The sequence below is a fragment of the Pinus tabuliformis genome, chromosome J (assembly GCF_031772625.1).
Source record: "Pinus tabuliformis cultivar Carrire ecotype Pingquan chromosome J, CPIR1, whole genome shotgun sequence".
NCBI lineage: Eukaryota > Viridiplantae > Streptophyta > Pinopsida > Pinales > Pinaceae > Pinus > Pinus tabuliformis.
The window spans coordinates 1,308,654,413-1,308,669,040 of record NC_142295.1 but is presented as its reverse complement, the minus strand read 5'-3'; the positions used below and the strand labels follow the sequence as shown (position 1 = coordinate 1,308,669,040).

The following is a 14,628-nucleotide window of genomic DNA, read 5'->3' as shown; positions in this document are numbered from 1 at the left end:
TTCGAGAGAAGATTGAAGTCTTGGAAAAGAATGTTGAAGACAAACTTCTTCAACTTGGTTGAACAATGGAGCAAGATGAAGTTGCAGATTGTGCTGACAAGGAAGAGGAAGCCATGATGATTGAGGATGTTGTAGATATGACAACGATGGAGGATGAACTTGAGATCGATCAAGTTGGACCAGGATCGTGGAGTTTGCAGACATGGATGGATGAGGATACTCACATGGAGGAGCCTCATGATGAAGTAAGTATTGATACTTGTGTTTCATCTGAGCATTTGGTGGATGGACCGTATGCAGGGAAGGGCAAAATCAATTTGCCAATGCAAGGGAGAACCTTACCATGGATGTCTATGATGAGACCTTTTATGGAGAAGCAAGGATTGTTGACTGTTACAGGACTTGTTGGGGTTGTTTGTGACCTTATGGTAGAATGTACGAAGGCCCATGACAAGGGAGGAACATGATGATCGTTACGGAGGAATGGGTCATGCTTTAGCCACATAGAGAATTGGCTAAGTGGCCGGCATGACTCATGGACAGATTGGGGGGCACACACTTGAGGTATGATGATACTTGGGTGCACTTCTCATGGCCGAGACCAAGAGTAAGTCTTGGTGCAACCTTCAGTGGGGAGCTATGATGGAAGGGACTCCTGAGGATGATGATATGGTTGGGTGACCGAGTTCACTAGACCGAAGATTGTAGACTTGGATGAGGATGACCAATTGTTGTGATGAGTCTACATGGTTGGACTACATGGGCAACTTAGTTATGGACGTCAGGTTGGAGACATGGAGCATGGAAATATTATGCAGGGACATGATGCAGGAGCACTTGTAGAGATGTCACTTATGGGCATCCAATGAGGAGTGCCAAGGCAAGGATGTTGTGCAGGTAGATTTGCTGATGTGACATGGAGACTTATTACTTATGAGTTGATGGAGAGGTTGTGACTTATGTACAACAAGGCCATGGACTTGGATGGAGTTGTGAGCAGACTATGGAGCATTCCTACTATATGGAGAGCTGAGGCATCTTATAGATACCTTTGGGCTGAGACTTGTATGGTTGCTAGATGTTGGTTGGAGATGACTCATGCAGCTCATGATGACATGAGATTGTTGCGACTTTTGGGGACTTCATATATGGTGGATTTAGAGGATCTGATGCATTGAGGAGCTGAGGTCAGGGACTTTGATGCAGAATGGGATGCATACTTTCAAGTACATGTATGGGAATGGCTTGAAAGAGTGACTTGATGTGGAAGATCGATATGAGACACTTTGGAGTGATGGAGTTACAACGATGATGATGCCTTGGTGGCAACACTTAGGCATGGGTTGAGCCGAGACTTAACTACCTTGACACATGGGAGCTGATTGATCTATGACCATGGGCAGCACATGGGAGATGAGACACGTATATACTTGTTTTTATGGCAAACTTGAGGGATGGCACATTGTAGATATGATGGAGGTTGCTTCATTGACCTGGATGTGGCACATCGAGAGTCGAGTTAATGAGAACGTCTCTTCATATTGAGGAGATACACATATGGATGATGATGTGGGGGTAGATGTAGCTGATTTCATGCAGCACATTAGTACCAGACATCATGTATAGCATGTTGAAAACGAGATGAGGACTACTTCATGGACCTGAGCATGGCTTACACTTCTATGGAGATGGATTCTTGATCGAGTTGATGATGTGGCAGGATGTTCAGAGAAACAACTGATGGTGGCATGAGGATGTGCATTCTCATGGTTTGAACGTGACAGTTGGGTTAGCTACCCAACTAGTTCAAGTCATGAGGGGTTCTAGTGTACAAAGATGTGTTAGCATTATGTTGGAGTATCATGGAAGTAGTTCACACGAGGACGAAACATGATGAGGTCGACACGAGAGGTTGCAGGAAGCATGTAGCTTGAGAGGGAGGGACCAGCCTTCCATAATGGGGAGCAACATATGGAGATTGTGACAGGGTGGTTGATGGTCATGGATTGAGATGATTTCCGGTGTATGGCATACCGATGAGGTGTATACCTTGGTATGGTGATCTTGGTGACTGATGGTTGTCGAGGCAAGACACGATGGAGACCGTGGTTCTACATATGTTGCAGAGATGGTTGCAGTATGTGGAGGAGTTGACATCATGGATGAGACAGACATTATTGATCTTAGTGGATGGCAACCAGGATGGTATGTTGTTGAGGACAACAAGGACTTCAGGTGGAGGAGGGTGTAAGGACCTGCTGTCCTGAATGCATCCCGCCGAAGTGTGACCACGGTTAGAGGCTTGAACGAGCGTGCGGTTTAGGAGTAGTGCGAGCTCATAGCTTTATGTGTGATGGAGATGTGTTATAATGCGCACAAGGAAGAGGAGGGCGAGCTGATATATATGTGTGGAGGCATGGCTTCAAACTTGTGAAGGCTGAACACACTTGGAGACAAAAGCCAACGACGAATTGTGGAGAAGTGTGGGTACGTTTAAGAGCATGGGCATGTCAGTTGGGTAGTTGCAACATTGCCCAATGCTCATATATATTGGGAGAGTGTTGGAGCTCATTTCATCACTTGCTCATCTCTCCAACATGTAAAGAGGAGTCCGCAGAACTAGAAGGTGGACGCAGCAAGAGAGGAGGGCGCAGATTTGGGTGATGGGCCCGTTCTTGGGTGAGGCCACATGGAGGTGAACGCACATCTTGGTTTTGGGTGAAGGGCACATGTGGAGGTCACCTGCCGGTTGGAGTAGGACGTGCACGAGTGTGTGGCACCTGGGTTATGCGACGGAGCACCTTACGGTGAAACGTTGGTGGGTGCCCGGTTTGTGCGATGACTTGGCACGGGTTCTTGGGCGACTCGGGTGAGTGCCCGTCCATCGTACAAATGTGCATGGTGTGAATTTTGGTGAAGTGTTGAGATTGTGAACGGAGGTGTGTCTCGGGAAAAGGCACCTGTGTGTGGCAACTTGGATGTGCGCCCTAGTTGGGAAAACAACACGATCGTGCGACGAGGTGAACAAAGGATTGGTGAGTCCTACGGGGACCGTGTGGAGGCACTGGCGAGTTGGGCAACCAAGTTTGCCGAAGTTGAAAATTGGCTAAATGTAAATTTGGGGTTTCCCAAGATTTAACTTGTAAAGCTGTGTAACATTGAAGATTGTATAATATATTGATTCGGGCAGACTCATATTGCAAGGAGTTGCCCCTCCCTTTATACTGTTGTGCCTTTCTCTTGTATAATGCTATTTATGTGAATGTTATGGACTTTCACTTGTATAAATGAACACATTGATAATACTTGGTAACAGAAATAAAACTAAGTATGGAATGTTAGGCATAGTCTACAATCGTAAGTATTGGTGAAAAGAAAATGATTGGTGGTCCTGCACCTCGCTATAAGTGGTTGGAAGACTACCGCAGGTGTAGGGGCGTGACAGAAAGCTTGCCCCCTTACGGACCACCAACTAGTTATTCCCAGTGGTTTGGCTTTCCCCGATTAATGGTGATGAGTTAGTCTATGTTCACAATTAGCAGCCAGAGATGATTATCCAATTGTCAGCGAAAGATGATTATCGAATTGTTCTAAATACTAGTTTGACAACTAAATTATAATGGATTTTTCCACCTGTAAAAAAAAAATTACATATCATTCATCCCACTCAAAATATATTTCCTCATTCTCAAAGCATATTCCCAATTTATTTCACAAAAGTTTTTTCCAACTCACTCATTATGATAATAATTAAACCGTACTGGAATGGGTTAGTCCACATCACAAACTTCTCTTCATACCTCACTCATTACTATACTATGTAAGCAATATTACTATACTAATTAAACAATACTCCAATGGGTTAGGGCATATTTTTTCCTTAACTGTATTTTGATGGATAATTAGCAATCTCTCGAAATATATGTAACAATTGGAAAGCCACATATATTAGGAACTCATAATTTTCTCTAAAATCTAGTGGAGAACACCGGATTTTAAACTATCATAGAATCTTTCAAGTTTTACTATAACAAAGCATGTTTCCCATAAATTAAACCTAAGTAGACAACATGACAAAATACCGTCCCTGCAACTCAAGCTAAACATCAGTTGACAATTAAGCCACATTCTTTTTTATAAATAGATCTTAATGCAATGGGTTAGTCCATATATATATAGATATATATAAATATATTTATAGTAATGAAGTCCATTTCTTAGGTATTTGAACTTGCAAATGATACACCAAATTATAAGTCCTAAATTTATTTAGGAGTCAAATTAAAAGTTGCTTTAGAATTTGTTTTTGGGTGCATGAGATAAGTTAACAAAATAAGATGATCTATAAAGGTAAACTTGGATCGGTGGTACTTATACGTATTTTGGATGCATGCTGACTATTTTTTCAAACTAATTTCTTGATGTATTTGTTGTGTTCAATGTATTTTTTATTATACTAAAAAAGATTAAATATGTAATTTCTTATTAGTCCCTGCCATTTGGCAATGGAAATGGACTATAGTAATCAGAATGGATGAACTTAACATTTGTTGACTTGTTTGCGAGCTGTTTTCTACTGCCATTTGATCGAGTATAATGAAAGTTTTTGGATAAATAGTCATTTACTATCTTATTTGGCCTCTTCCCAAGTCTAGAGGCTGAAAAGCACATATTATTCCAAAGACTGAAAAGCATATATTATCTTGGCTTTGTGTTATTCATTTGTTCATTTGTTGTTCATTTTTTTTGGACCTGTTAGACTAATGCTAACATTAGTCTACTAGTATAAAATGCTAGCTAGCTCCCGGGTATTGTCTATTGGAATCGGTACATCCTTCCTGCTGTGACTGATGGGCTTTCTTGCTCTCTTGCCACCTGTTGCTGCTTATTCTCTTGCTTATTCTCTTGCCACCTGTCGCTGCTTATTCTCTTGTTATTGTAGTTGCATGTTACTGTGGTGTCTATGGAACCGAAGTTGAAGGGACTGGAAGGGTACTGTGGTGTCTATGGAACCGAAGTGAAGTTGAAGGGAAGGGAACTGAAGCTGGAGAGAACAAATGAAGATCACAAGGGAACTGAAGCTGGAGAGAACAGAAGAAGATTATAGAAGAAGAAGATCATAAGGGAACTGAAGCTGGAGTGCTAGAGAGAACGGATTATCCTAGAGTTGGACCTCATTCCGGTAGAGACCTCGGGTATGCCAGTGGGCACTGAGTTGGCAGGGGGCTTCAAACCGGCTTCCTGTTAGACCTTCACCTTCTTCACACGGCCATAAATAAGGTACGAGATAGCTTCTTATATAAGCCAGCTTCCATGAATTTCAAGCATATGGCGAGCGTAGTTCATGCATTAGTAGAGGCAGATGGATGACTATGAAGGACATACCTCCATACAGTATTAACATCCTCCATACAGCATAAACGTCGACTGGCATAGATTCCCTCATTCCCGCTTGCTTGGGCAGCCGAATACGAAAATTCAAAAGAGTAGGAAGGGCTCTGCCTCCGACACGGGCATCTGCCTCAATGTTCAGGTGCTCAAACCGAACTTCTATCATTTGCATCGCAATCCCAACTCTGTGCAACCGAAAAATTGCCTCCATCATTGCAATTCCATGACATTAGTATAATTTCATCATTGCAAAAAGCTCAAACTCGACGGCAGATATTCTGCTTTACCTGTCAATCCTCTGTTTGAGCTTCGTCAAAGAACCGCTCGTTCTCCACTTCGGCCACCTACAACACTCTCTCAATGAACCTCTTGCCAGTGTCATCGGAAAGCGTGGTGACATCCACATCATGATATTTGAAACTCCGAGTCTCTGCAACTTCGCTTAGAACAGACTTCCTCATCCGATGATAAGTTTGGAGCTCCTCAAGAGTAGCCCATTTGGGGGCCTCTTCATCATCCTCTGTGTGGATTCTCCTTCCACTGAAAGACCCAGATAATGCAGTGTCTTCACCACTCCATGCACTACTCCCAGTTCGCCACAACCCCCCTAATTCCAAGCGCACAGGCACGGCCATGACCTTGCAAGCCTCCAATCCCTTCAACAACTTCTGCAAGGAAAACTAAGAAAAGAGCATTGAGATCACTAGCATGGACACATAATTCAATGTCCTCATCTACCTAGAGGTGGACAGAACGAGTCAAGCAAACGATGCTTCATTTTGATTAAATGAATTTGAAAGATGGTTTACATGATAGTTTAGGTGAGCTTAGATCTTAGAGCACATGTAAGGTGACACTTGGTATTTGTGCGGTAGCATGAAGTCGAGCTGCAGTGACTTTTATATTTTTATATATTCTAATTGTCATATTATTTTATTAAATAATTTTTTATATAACTTTTAACTATTAGTTTTTCCCTTTTCATTATCACCTCGTAGCCTGTTTATTACCACGTCGAGTGCTATTCTCCTCTTTCTTTTTGTAATACATATTTCTGCAAAACCTCGAATTGGGGTCAGCATTTACAAATTGAACGATTTTATCTGTTTTTGAGGTTCGACTACGCTATTAAATAGGTCTCGGAATGCAAGGCCTTGAGTGGGCTTGAATGGACTTATGGTGGTTCTGATGTGTCTATGCTTAATTGTACTTGTCAATGGCTCTGGTGATGATTCAAGGTGAAGGTTTGAAGTGAATCAAAATGCTTCAATCCCTTCAAGTATTTTTGCCCCAAGAAAAGATACCACTAATGCACCAAAATTGATCTAGAATTTCTTCCCTCATTGTTTTTGTGCTTGACATTGTTTTTGCAATTTTGAGCAAGCCCAATGTTCTTAGATATCTAGCCCATCCAAGCCCCAACTGATCAGGATTTCACGGCATGATTAGAAAACAGGCTTTAAGCAGTAGCATTTGACCGAGTCTACGCATATACAGAGGCGGTTGAAGAATCATAGCGCGCACCAGCACTTCGTCCAGCACCCTTTATTATTATATCGATATCCATAACCTATTTAGCAAGTGGTTGCTGATTCGATTCATACCCAATGGACTCAGTTGATCTTGACCCAGTTGGCCTAGAAGTAGCAGGGGTTTCACCACCCTCAGTGTTAGGGGTAGAGGCACCAGAAGGGAAGGAGGAGAATGAAGCAGTCCCAAAGCCAGTTGACCTCATTCATTGACCCGGAGCAGCACCCAATTCAAAGGCATCACTAGCATCAAAAGAAAAGGTAATAAGGGCATAGGCAGGAACAAGGACCGTAGAGATCTATATAAGTTAGTGTTATTTTGGTCCCGCTTGGATGGTGAATATGGCGCGTTTAATGCTTTGGAGACGTAGAGCTTTCGGGTGACTAGCGTTGTGCTTTTGGTCTCATGAAGGCTCGTTCGTTTGGAGGAGACAGGACTTTATGTTCATCTTCGCATTGGCCCTTATGTTTGCGCAGAATGGAATTTCGGGTATATTTCCTTTTGACTGATTTTCTGCAAGGTCCTCTCTACTCAAATCTACCAGGTCTTTATAACATTGGACACGAATCTTTTGATATATCCGCAGAGGCTTTCCAGTTTGGTTGAAATATGTTCCTGGCATCAGTTTCAGAACAGATAATGAGCCTTTCAAGGTTGACCTCTATGAATACCCTTTTATTTCTTTTGAATTCTTATGGTCATTGCAATGTTCTCTAAACTGTCAGCGTCAGTGAGTCACATGCTTTCAAATCATATCATTCTTGTTACATTTTATGATTACCCGTTTGGGTATTTTACAGAATGCAATGGAAGGTTTCACAAAAAAGGTTGTCGACATGATGAAAAGTGAAGGGTTGTTTGAATCGCAAGGTGGACCAATTATTATGGCCCAGGTATACTTTGATCCCTCATGGTAAAATGTGTTAAATTTTGATTGGTAGTCAATTGCTTGATTCATTATATTTGCAGAAAAGAGTGATCCGCATGGATAGTTTGAACTTTGTATATACTCATGGTTTGATTTCCTAATATAATGACTAATGACAAAGTGTTCTTACAGGTAGAAAATGAGTATAAACCTGAAGAAATGGAGTATGGGTCTGCTGGAGTGCAATATATGAATTGGGCTGCTCAGATGGCTGTGGGAATGGATACGGGTGTACCTTGGGTTATGTGCAAACAAGATGATGCACCAGACCCTGTGGTAAGCTCTGTTATCAATACCCACTTATATGTTTATATCATAATATCTTCATCTGGGCACTTGGTGACTCCTGTCTCTGGATGAACTTGTCAAATTATAAGAAAATGTTGCACCAATTAAATCGATAGTTAGCTTTGCATATTCACTCTGTCTAAAGAGGTCTTTGACTGATTTTTGGTGCTGCAATCTCTGTTCTGTTAGGTTTTAACTATTCGAAGAAGACCTGATCACATGTATTCGGGGATTGTGGGGTTTTCAGGGTCCTGCATTCTGTTTTTCTTTTTCTTGTAATAATCCATGTAGTGATATCTGAGCTTCCACTGTTTTACCTTATTTCTTGTTTAATATTTGTAACAGATAAACACTTGCAATGGTTTCTATTGTGACAACTTTGTACCTAACAAGCCTTACAAGCCAACAATGTGGACGGAAGCCTAGAGTGGCTGGTACTGAGATTATTTTGAACTTTCTTTTAGCTGGTGGAATAACAGCTTCCATTACATCACATTCAAATTAATTTGAACTTATAGTATCCGAAACATTGTCTCTGATTTTCTAGGTATACTGAATTTGGAGGTGCAACTCCTCGTAGACCGGTGGAAGATCTGGCCTTTGCAGTTGCTCGCTTTTTAGTGAAGGGTGGATCTTTTGTAAACTACTACATGGTAGGATTTTCACATTAACAATTGGACCGCCCTAGCAAGTGACCTTCATATATGGAAGTTTTTACTAAATTATGTATGATTCGGATTTGTTTCTATTGCAGTACCATGGAGGAACAAATTTTGGCCGCACAGCAGGTGGGCCTTTCATTGCAACCTCCTATGACTATGATGCACCCATAGATGAATATGGTACGTTATATCTTGGATGTGATATTTTCTGACAATCTTCACTTGAATTTGTATCACAGTAGTGCAGAATTGAGAGAAGTTTTTTCAGGACTTGAATGTCATCCTTGGGCAATCTATAAGGTTATCTATTTATTTGGCAAGGGAATTGAATTCTGCTGTAATGCCTTTTCTGTTCTTGGGCTCAATATAAAGCAACTGCAATAGAAAAAACATTGTCAGAAGATTAAAAAACAACAGAAAGCTTGAATTACTGTTCATTTGCTACGATGTGAATTTCTTCAAGTCTTACTTAATGCTTGCCTTTTCCTTTCAATATCCAGCCTTGTGAATAGTGAAATGGATTCTGACCTTTGGAACACAACCTATTGCTTTCGACTCTTTGTCTTTGGCAGGGCTGATTAGACAGTCAAAATGGGGTCATCTTAAGGAAGTACACAAAGCCATAAAGCTCTGTGAGACTGCTTTAGTTAGTGGTGATCCGGTTGTTACATCACTTGGGCACTTCCACCATGTAAGACTTGTTTTCTTTGACTGCACTATACATATATATTTTTGGTGTAGAGATAGAGAAGTTTCGCCTAATTTCTTAAAGGATGCTATGCAAGACAGTACTGACTTACGTGTTTTCTATTTAGGCTTATGCATATTATGCAGGAGCTGGAAATTGCAATCTATAAGGTTATCTATTTATTTGGCAAGGGAATTTATTTCTGCTGTAATGCCTTTTCTGTTCTCGGGCTGAATATAAAGCAACTGCAATAGAAAAAACATTGTCAGAAGATTAAAAAACAACAGAAAGCTTGTTCTCGGGCTCAATATAAAGCAACTGCAATAGAAAAAACATTGTCAGAAGATTAAAAAACAACAGAAAGCTTGAATTACTGTTCGTTTGCTACGATGTGAATTTCTTCAAGTCTTACTTAATGCTTGCGTTTTCCTTTCAATATCCAGCCTTGTGAATAGTGAAATGGATTCTGACCTTTGGAACACAACCTATTGCTTTCGACTCTTTGTCTTTGGCAAGGCTGATTAGACAGCCAAAATGGGGTCATCTTAAGGAATTACACAAAGCCATAAAGCTCTGTGAGACTGCTTTAGTTAGTGGTGATCCTGTTGTTACGTCCCTTGGGCACTTCCACCAAGCAAGACTTGTTTTCTTTGACTGCACTATACATATATATTTTCGGTTTAGACATAGAGAAGTTTCTCCTACTTTCTTAAAGGATGCCATGCAAGACAGAACTGACTTACGTGTTGTCTATTCAGGCTTATGCATATTATGCAGGAGCTGGAAATTGTGCCGCTACATTTCTTGTAAATTTTGATTCAAATAATGTTGGGAGAGTCATCTTTAATGGTCAGCACTATAGTGTTAAGTTAAATGTTGGAACAAACAAAATTTCTCTCTTGAATATGACGGTTGGTCTACAGGTTGGCTTCAAAACCTTTTAAGCCGCTGCTCATGTTCCATGCCTTCAATTTTTTGTTGGGTAGATTTCAAACTAGTGACAGATACGTGTGTCTATGAGCTACAACTTAAACTTGAACTGTTTGATAATTAGGTTTTACTGTTGGTTGTTTAATAGAGCAACCGACAAATGGATGGTGTATAACTACTTATTACTGTTACACTTCTCTCAAGTTACTCAGAATTTCGTTGTTTGTGGTAAAGAATATTGGGCCCCATTTTGAGATGGCAAACTTGTCCTCACAAAGGTGGTCATATCAGGTTAGAGCCATTTTAACTTAGAAGCTTTCCTTCGCTCTTATTTTCTTATATTTTAGATGTTATTTTTGTGAACTGAAACTCAAGCATATGGTTATTGTAGAAATACATGGATATACATATCATGAATCAAGACAAAATGAATAATTGCTTGGAACACTCAGTAAAAATTTATTTTAAGGAGAATCTGTTCTTATACAACGTCATGCTATTCCCTTTGTCAGTTTTTCTTTCTAGTACTGATTTTTCATTGCCAAACTTATGTCTCTGCTTATCCTACAAATCCCAGTTTGTTTTCTGTGTTTACACATTTTGAAATGACATTTAAGGAGAACTATACAAACAACAAAGATCAGTCGTCAAAGGTGAAATTATGCTATAATATTTAGGGTCATAATAATTTTACATTAGTAGGTAACTGACCAATGTTACAGCAATATCTGATTGCCTGTTACTACTTTTTAAGATAATGAACAAGGGAAAGGTGCTTTCTTGTTCTCTCATTGAGATTATGCAGCAACTGGGTCCTACTTTCTTGAAATCTAAACAAATGAAAAATATTTCAATGGCCTTGGGATGACTTACTGGGCCTTAGAACTCTAAAAGAGTAAATAATTAATGTACTGAATCTAAATATCTATCATAAATTCTCTGGAGAATAATCTCATCTTTGGTTTCATCATGCCTAATACATGCAATTTGTTTCTTTATACTTTATGCATGCAGGTTGGATTGAAAGGTGAATCAATGAATCTCCACACCAGTGGAGATAACACTACTGATTGGATGAAAGATGTATCGATTCCTCAAAGACGGCCTCTAACATGGTATAAGGTACTGGTCACTAGATTTCGTATCAGCAACATATTTCTGGTTATACATGGATGGAAAAAATTGAGTAAGATAAAGATTTCCCTGACGTTTATTTGTACAAAGTCTAAATTTATCTGTTCTACAGGGCATGTTTGATGCACCAGCCGGCGAAGATCCATTAGGATTGGTTTTAAGCACCATGTGAAAAGGCCAAGCTTGGGTCAATAGGCAGAGCATTGGACGGTACTGGCCTTCATATCTTGCGGAAGGTGTCTGCTCAGTTCTGTAGCTAGGAAAAATTAGCATTCTGCGACAATAAAGGTCACACTGTTGGAATTTAATTCCAACTGCAACAATGAACAGCTGCACAGGAATCTGATTTGCAGTAAATGTTAAAGGTGTTCGGTGCAGCCAAGTCGCCTTTGATATTTTTGCACATAAATATGCATTAAAGTTTCAGCTGATTTCCCCTGCAGACAGCCGACTTGATTTTGATAAAGGCATCACCGCCTTGCTGCAATAAATTCTGAGATAAACATTAGAAGATATTTTGTAATAGTTTATTGTTTTAATCAGATATTTTTCAACATATAAATACCGCACAACAGTTCTGTTTTTAAGGTTAGAGAGAAAGATAGAGAGCAGAGGAGAGCACGCAGCAGCGTGAGTATAGTTTTCTGTTAGTGAATATGGAAACGCAGCACACAGCAGTGTTAAGAGTTTAGCAATATAGCGCAGCAGCGCTGGAATGTAATTTCTGTGTTTTGAAGAAAGAATGTGCAGCAGCATGAGCTCACATGAAAGAAGCCCTTTTGCACAGCAGTGCAGGGACTGAAAAGTAAGAGAGAGCAGCAGCGTTAGAAGAAGCAGCAGCAGCAGCTGAAGAATCACACAGAGCAGAGGAAAGCATGCAGCAGCGTGAAGAAGAGGAAGAAGAATAATTTCAGAAGAGTGAAATGCACAGCAGTGCAGAAATTTGAATGTAATTTGTTTTTTTTTATGTTCATCTGTGTGGAACAGAATCGTTCCTTAGTGAATTTCTGAAGTAGATGTTCAGCAATAGAAGTTTTTGAAATTCCCTCTGTATGAGGAAGACAAATCTGTAACAGTTAGTTTATTTTGATAAATACAAGTTAAATTTTTCCTGTTGCTGTTATACTGTCATCGTTGCTGAAACACGACGATCAGCGTTGCTGAAACAGCTCGTAACTCAAAAAATTACCTGACGTCAAAATTACGTTGCTGAAACACCTGTTTCAGCAACTGACAAAATTTCCTGTTGCTGAAACACCGTTGCTGAAACACCTGTTTCAGCAACTGAAAAAAAACTGTGTTGCTGAAACACAGTTTCCAGCAAGCGAATTTTTCTGTTTTTCTGTGTAAAAACAGAGTGCGATTTTTTGTCTGTTTGTTATGGGATTTATCAGAAAATTCCAACACACACTGGTTTAAAAATTTGCAAAGATTGACTATTCTGTGTAGTTAAGATCAAATTGGGCATGAAATTGTGAACTCCCTTGCTTACACCTAGCAGTCCACTGCAGTATTATTTGGCCTTTACGTCCCATCCATCCCATATACCCACTTTCTCGTTCAAATTTTTTGCTTTGACAAATGGGTCATTCTACAAGGGTTCTTAGGAATACAGAAGTTCTGATTTTCAGTTAACTTTCGATGTCATTGATTAATCTGATCTTTGTGGTGTGAATTTAATAGATTCTGATGCGCTAGAAAAACCTTGGTATTTCGTTTCCCCTATTCCCCATCCTATAGACATAGATTTATGTTTCAGTTTCCAATAGCCATCGATTTATGTTTCAGTCTCAGCATCTATTACGGTTGAATTGCACATAGCTAGGCTAACCCAATCCTACTATGGGTCCGGTCCGAGCAATTGTTATGTCTTTCCAGCGGCAAGAGGCGAGATCATCAAGCAATTATTATGTCTCTCCTATATGTTTTGCACTCACTCAAGGCAGGGACTGGCTGCTCAGCAGCCCTCCATTTAGGATTTCTTAATGTATTTGTCATATTTTGTGTTACATATTATTTTGGCTTTATTTGAAATTGCGAAGCTTCAATGTGGACTTATTTTATTTTTAAAGCTATATACAAAACTGAACGTCATGTTATATAGATACGACGACAAGCGTAGTCTGCTCGTTATAGGATGTCATGGATCCTGATTGAGTTCGTGATATTTTGGTTTTCCGCGTCTTAGTTTGGATCAGGAATTGTAAAATTGAGCATGTGCATAAAATTTGTGGGAGTGTTTTAAAAAAAATTAACGTTGGTTTATGTTTTTTATTGAGACATTGAAGGGAGAAACATTTATTTTATAGGAATTATTTTTATTTTGATTATAGATTTTAGAAATATTTTATGAAATTTGAGAATAGCAGTCAAGTCATATTTCTCATATTTCCAAAATTAAATTCAGTGCGCAAGCTATCCTGTGATACTCTGATAAGTTCAATGAAAATTTCCAGGTTGGTTTATGTAGAGGTTATAATTGGGTTAACATTTGTTATATTTTAAATGTGAGAGAGTAGAGTTTATCCTTATTATTTTTTCTTTTGACAAATTCTATTTGGTAGACTGTTTGGCATAGAAGATACGGTGATCTTTTTATTTTATTTCAATAGAAACGAAAAATACCAGTATTCAAAGAATTCGTTACTTCTTCCATTGATCTTTTTCTTTTTGTTGGTAAATTAGATTAAAAAAACTATTTCAAAAATGAAAATCAAGATCCATAACCCAGCAATTTCCAGAATAAGGATAAAAATCGATGAACCAATCAATTTCAAAAATAAAAATCCAGATCCATGAACGCAACAATTTCCAAAATAAAAAGCAAGATCTATAAATCTGCATTGACATGTTCGTGCACTCATAGTAGATAGTAAATTCTCCGAATGACCTTAGAACTTTGAATATTTGTTATTGTTATTCATTTCATGTCAGCTTCATGATCATTCAAAACTGGATAGTGGCAGGGTCTTCGACAACCATAATAAGGGTATCTTCACCTTGAAGAAACTAAATAATTCCAACTACTCCCTATCAATGTTCAATAGCGGTTTAAATGATGATTCTAGAAATTGTTG

General features: G+C 39.4%; 1 pseudogene; it reads left to right on the top strand.

Moving 5' to 3' along the window:
* The first annotated feature begins 6,998 nt into the window (after nucleotides 1-6,998).
* LOC149232071 (beta-galactosidase 5-like) lies at nucleotides 6,999-11,723 on the top strand (annotated as a pseudogene).
* The last annotated feature ends 2,905 nt before the right edge of the window (nucleotides 11,724-14,628 follow it).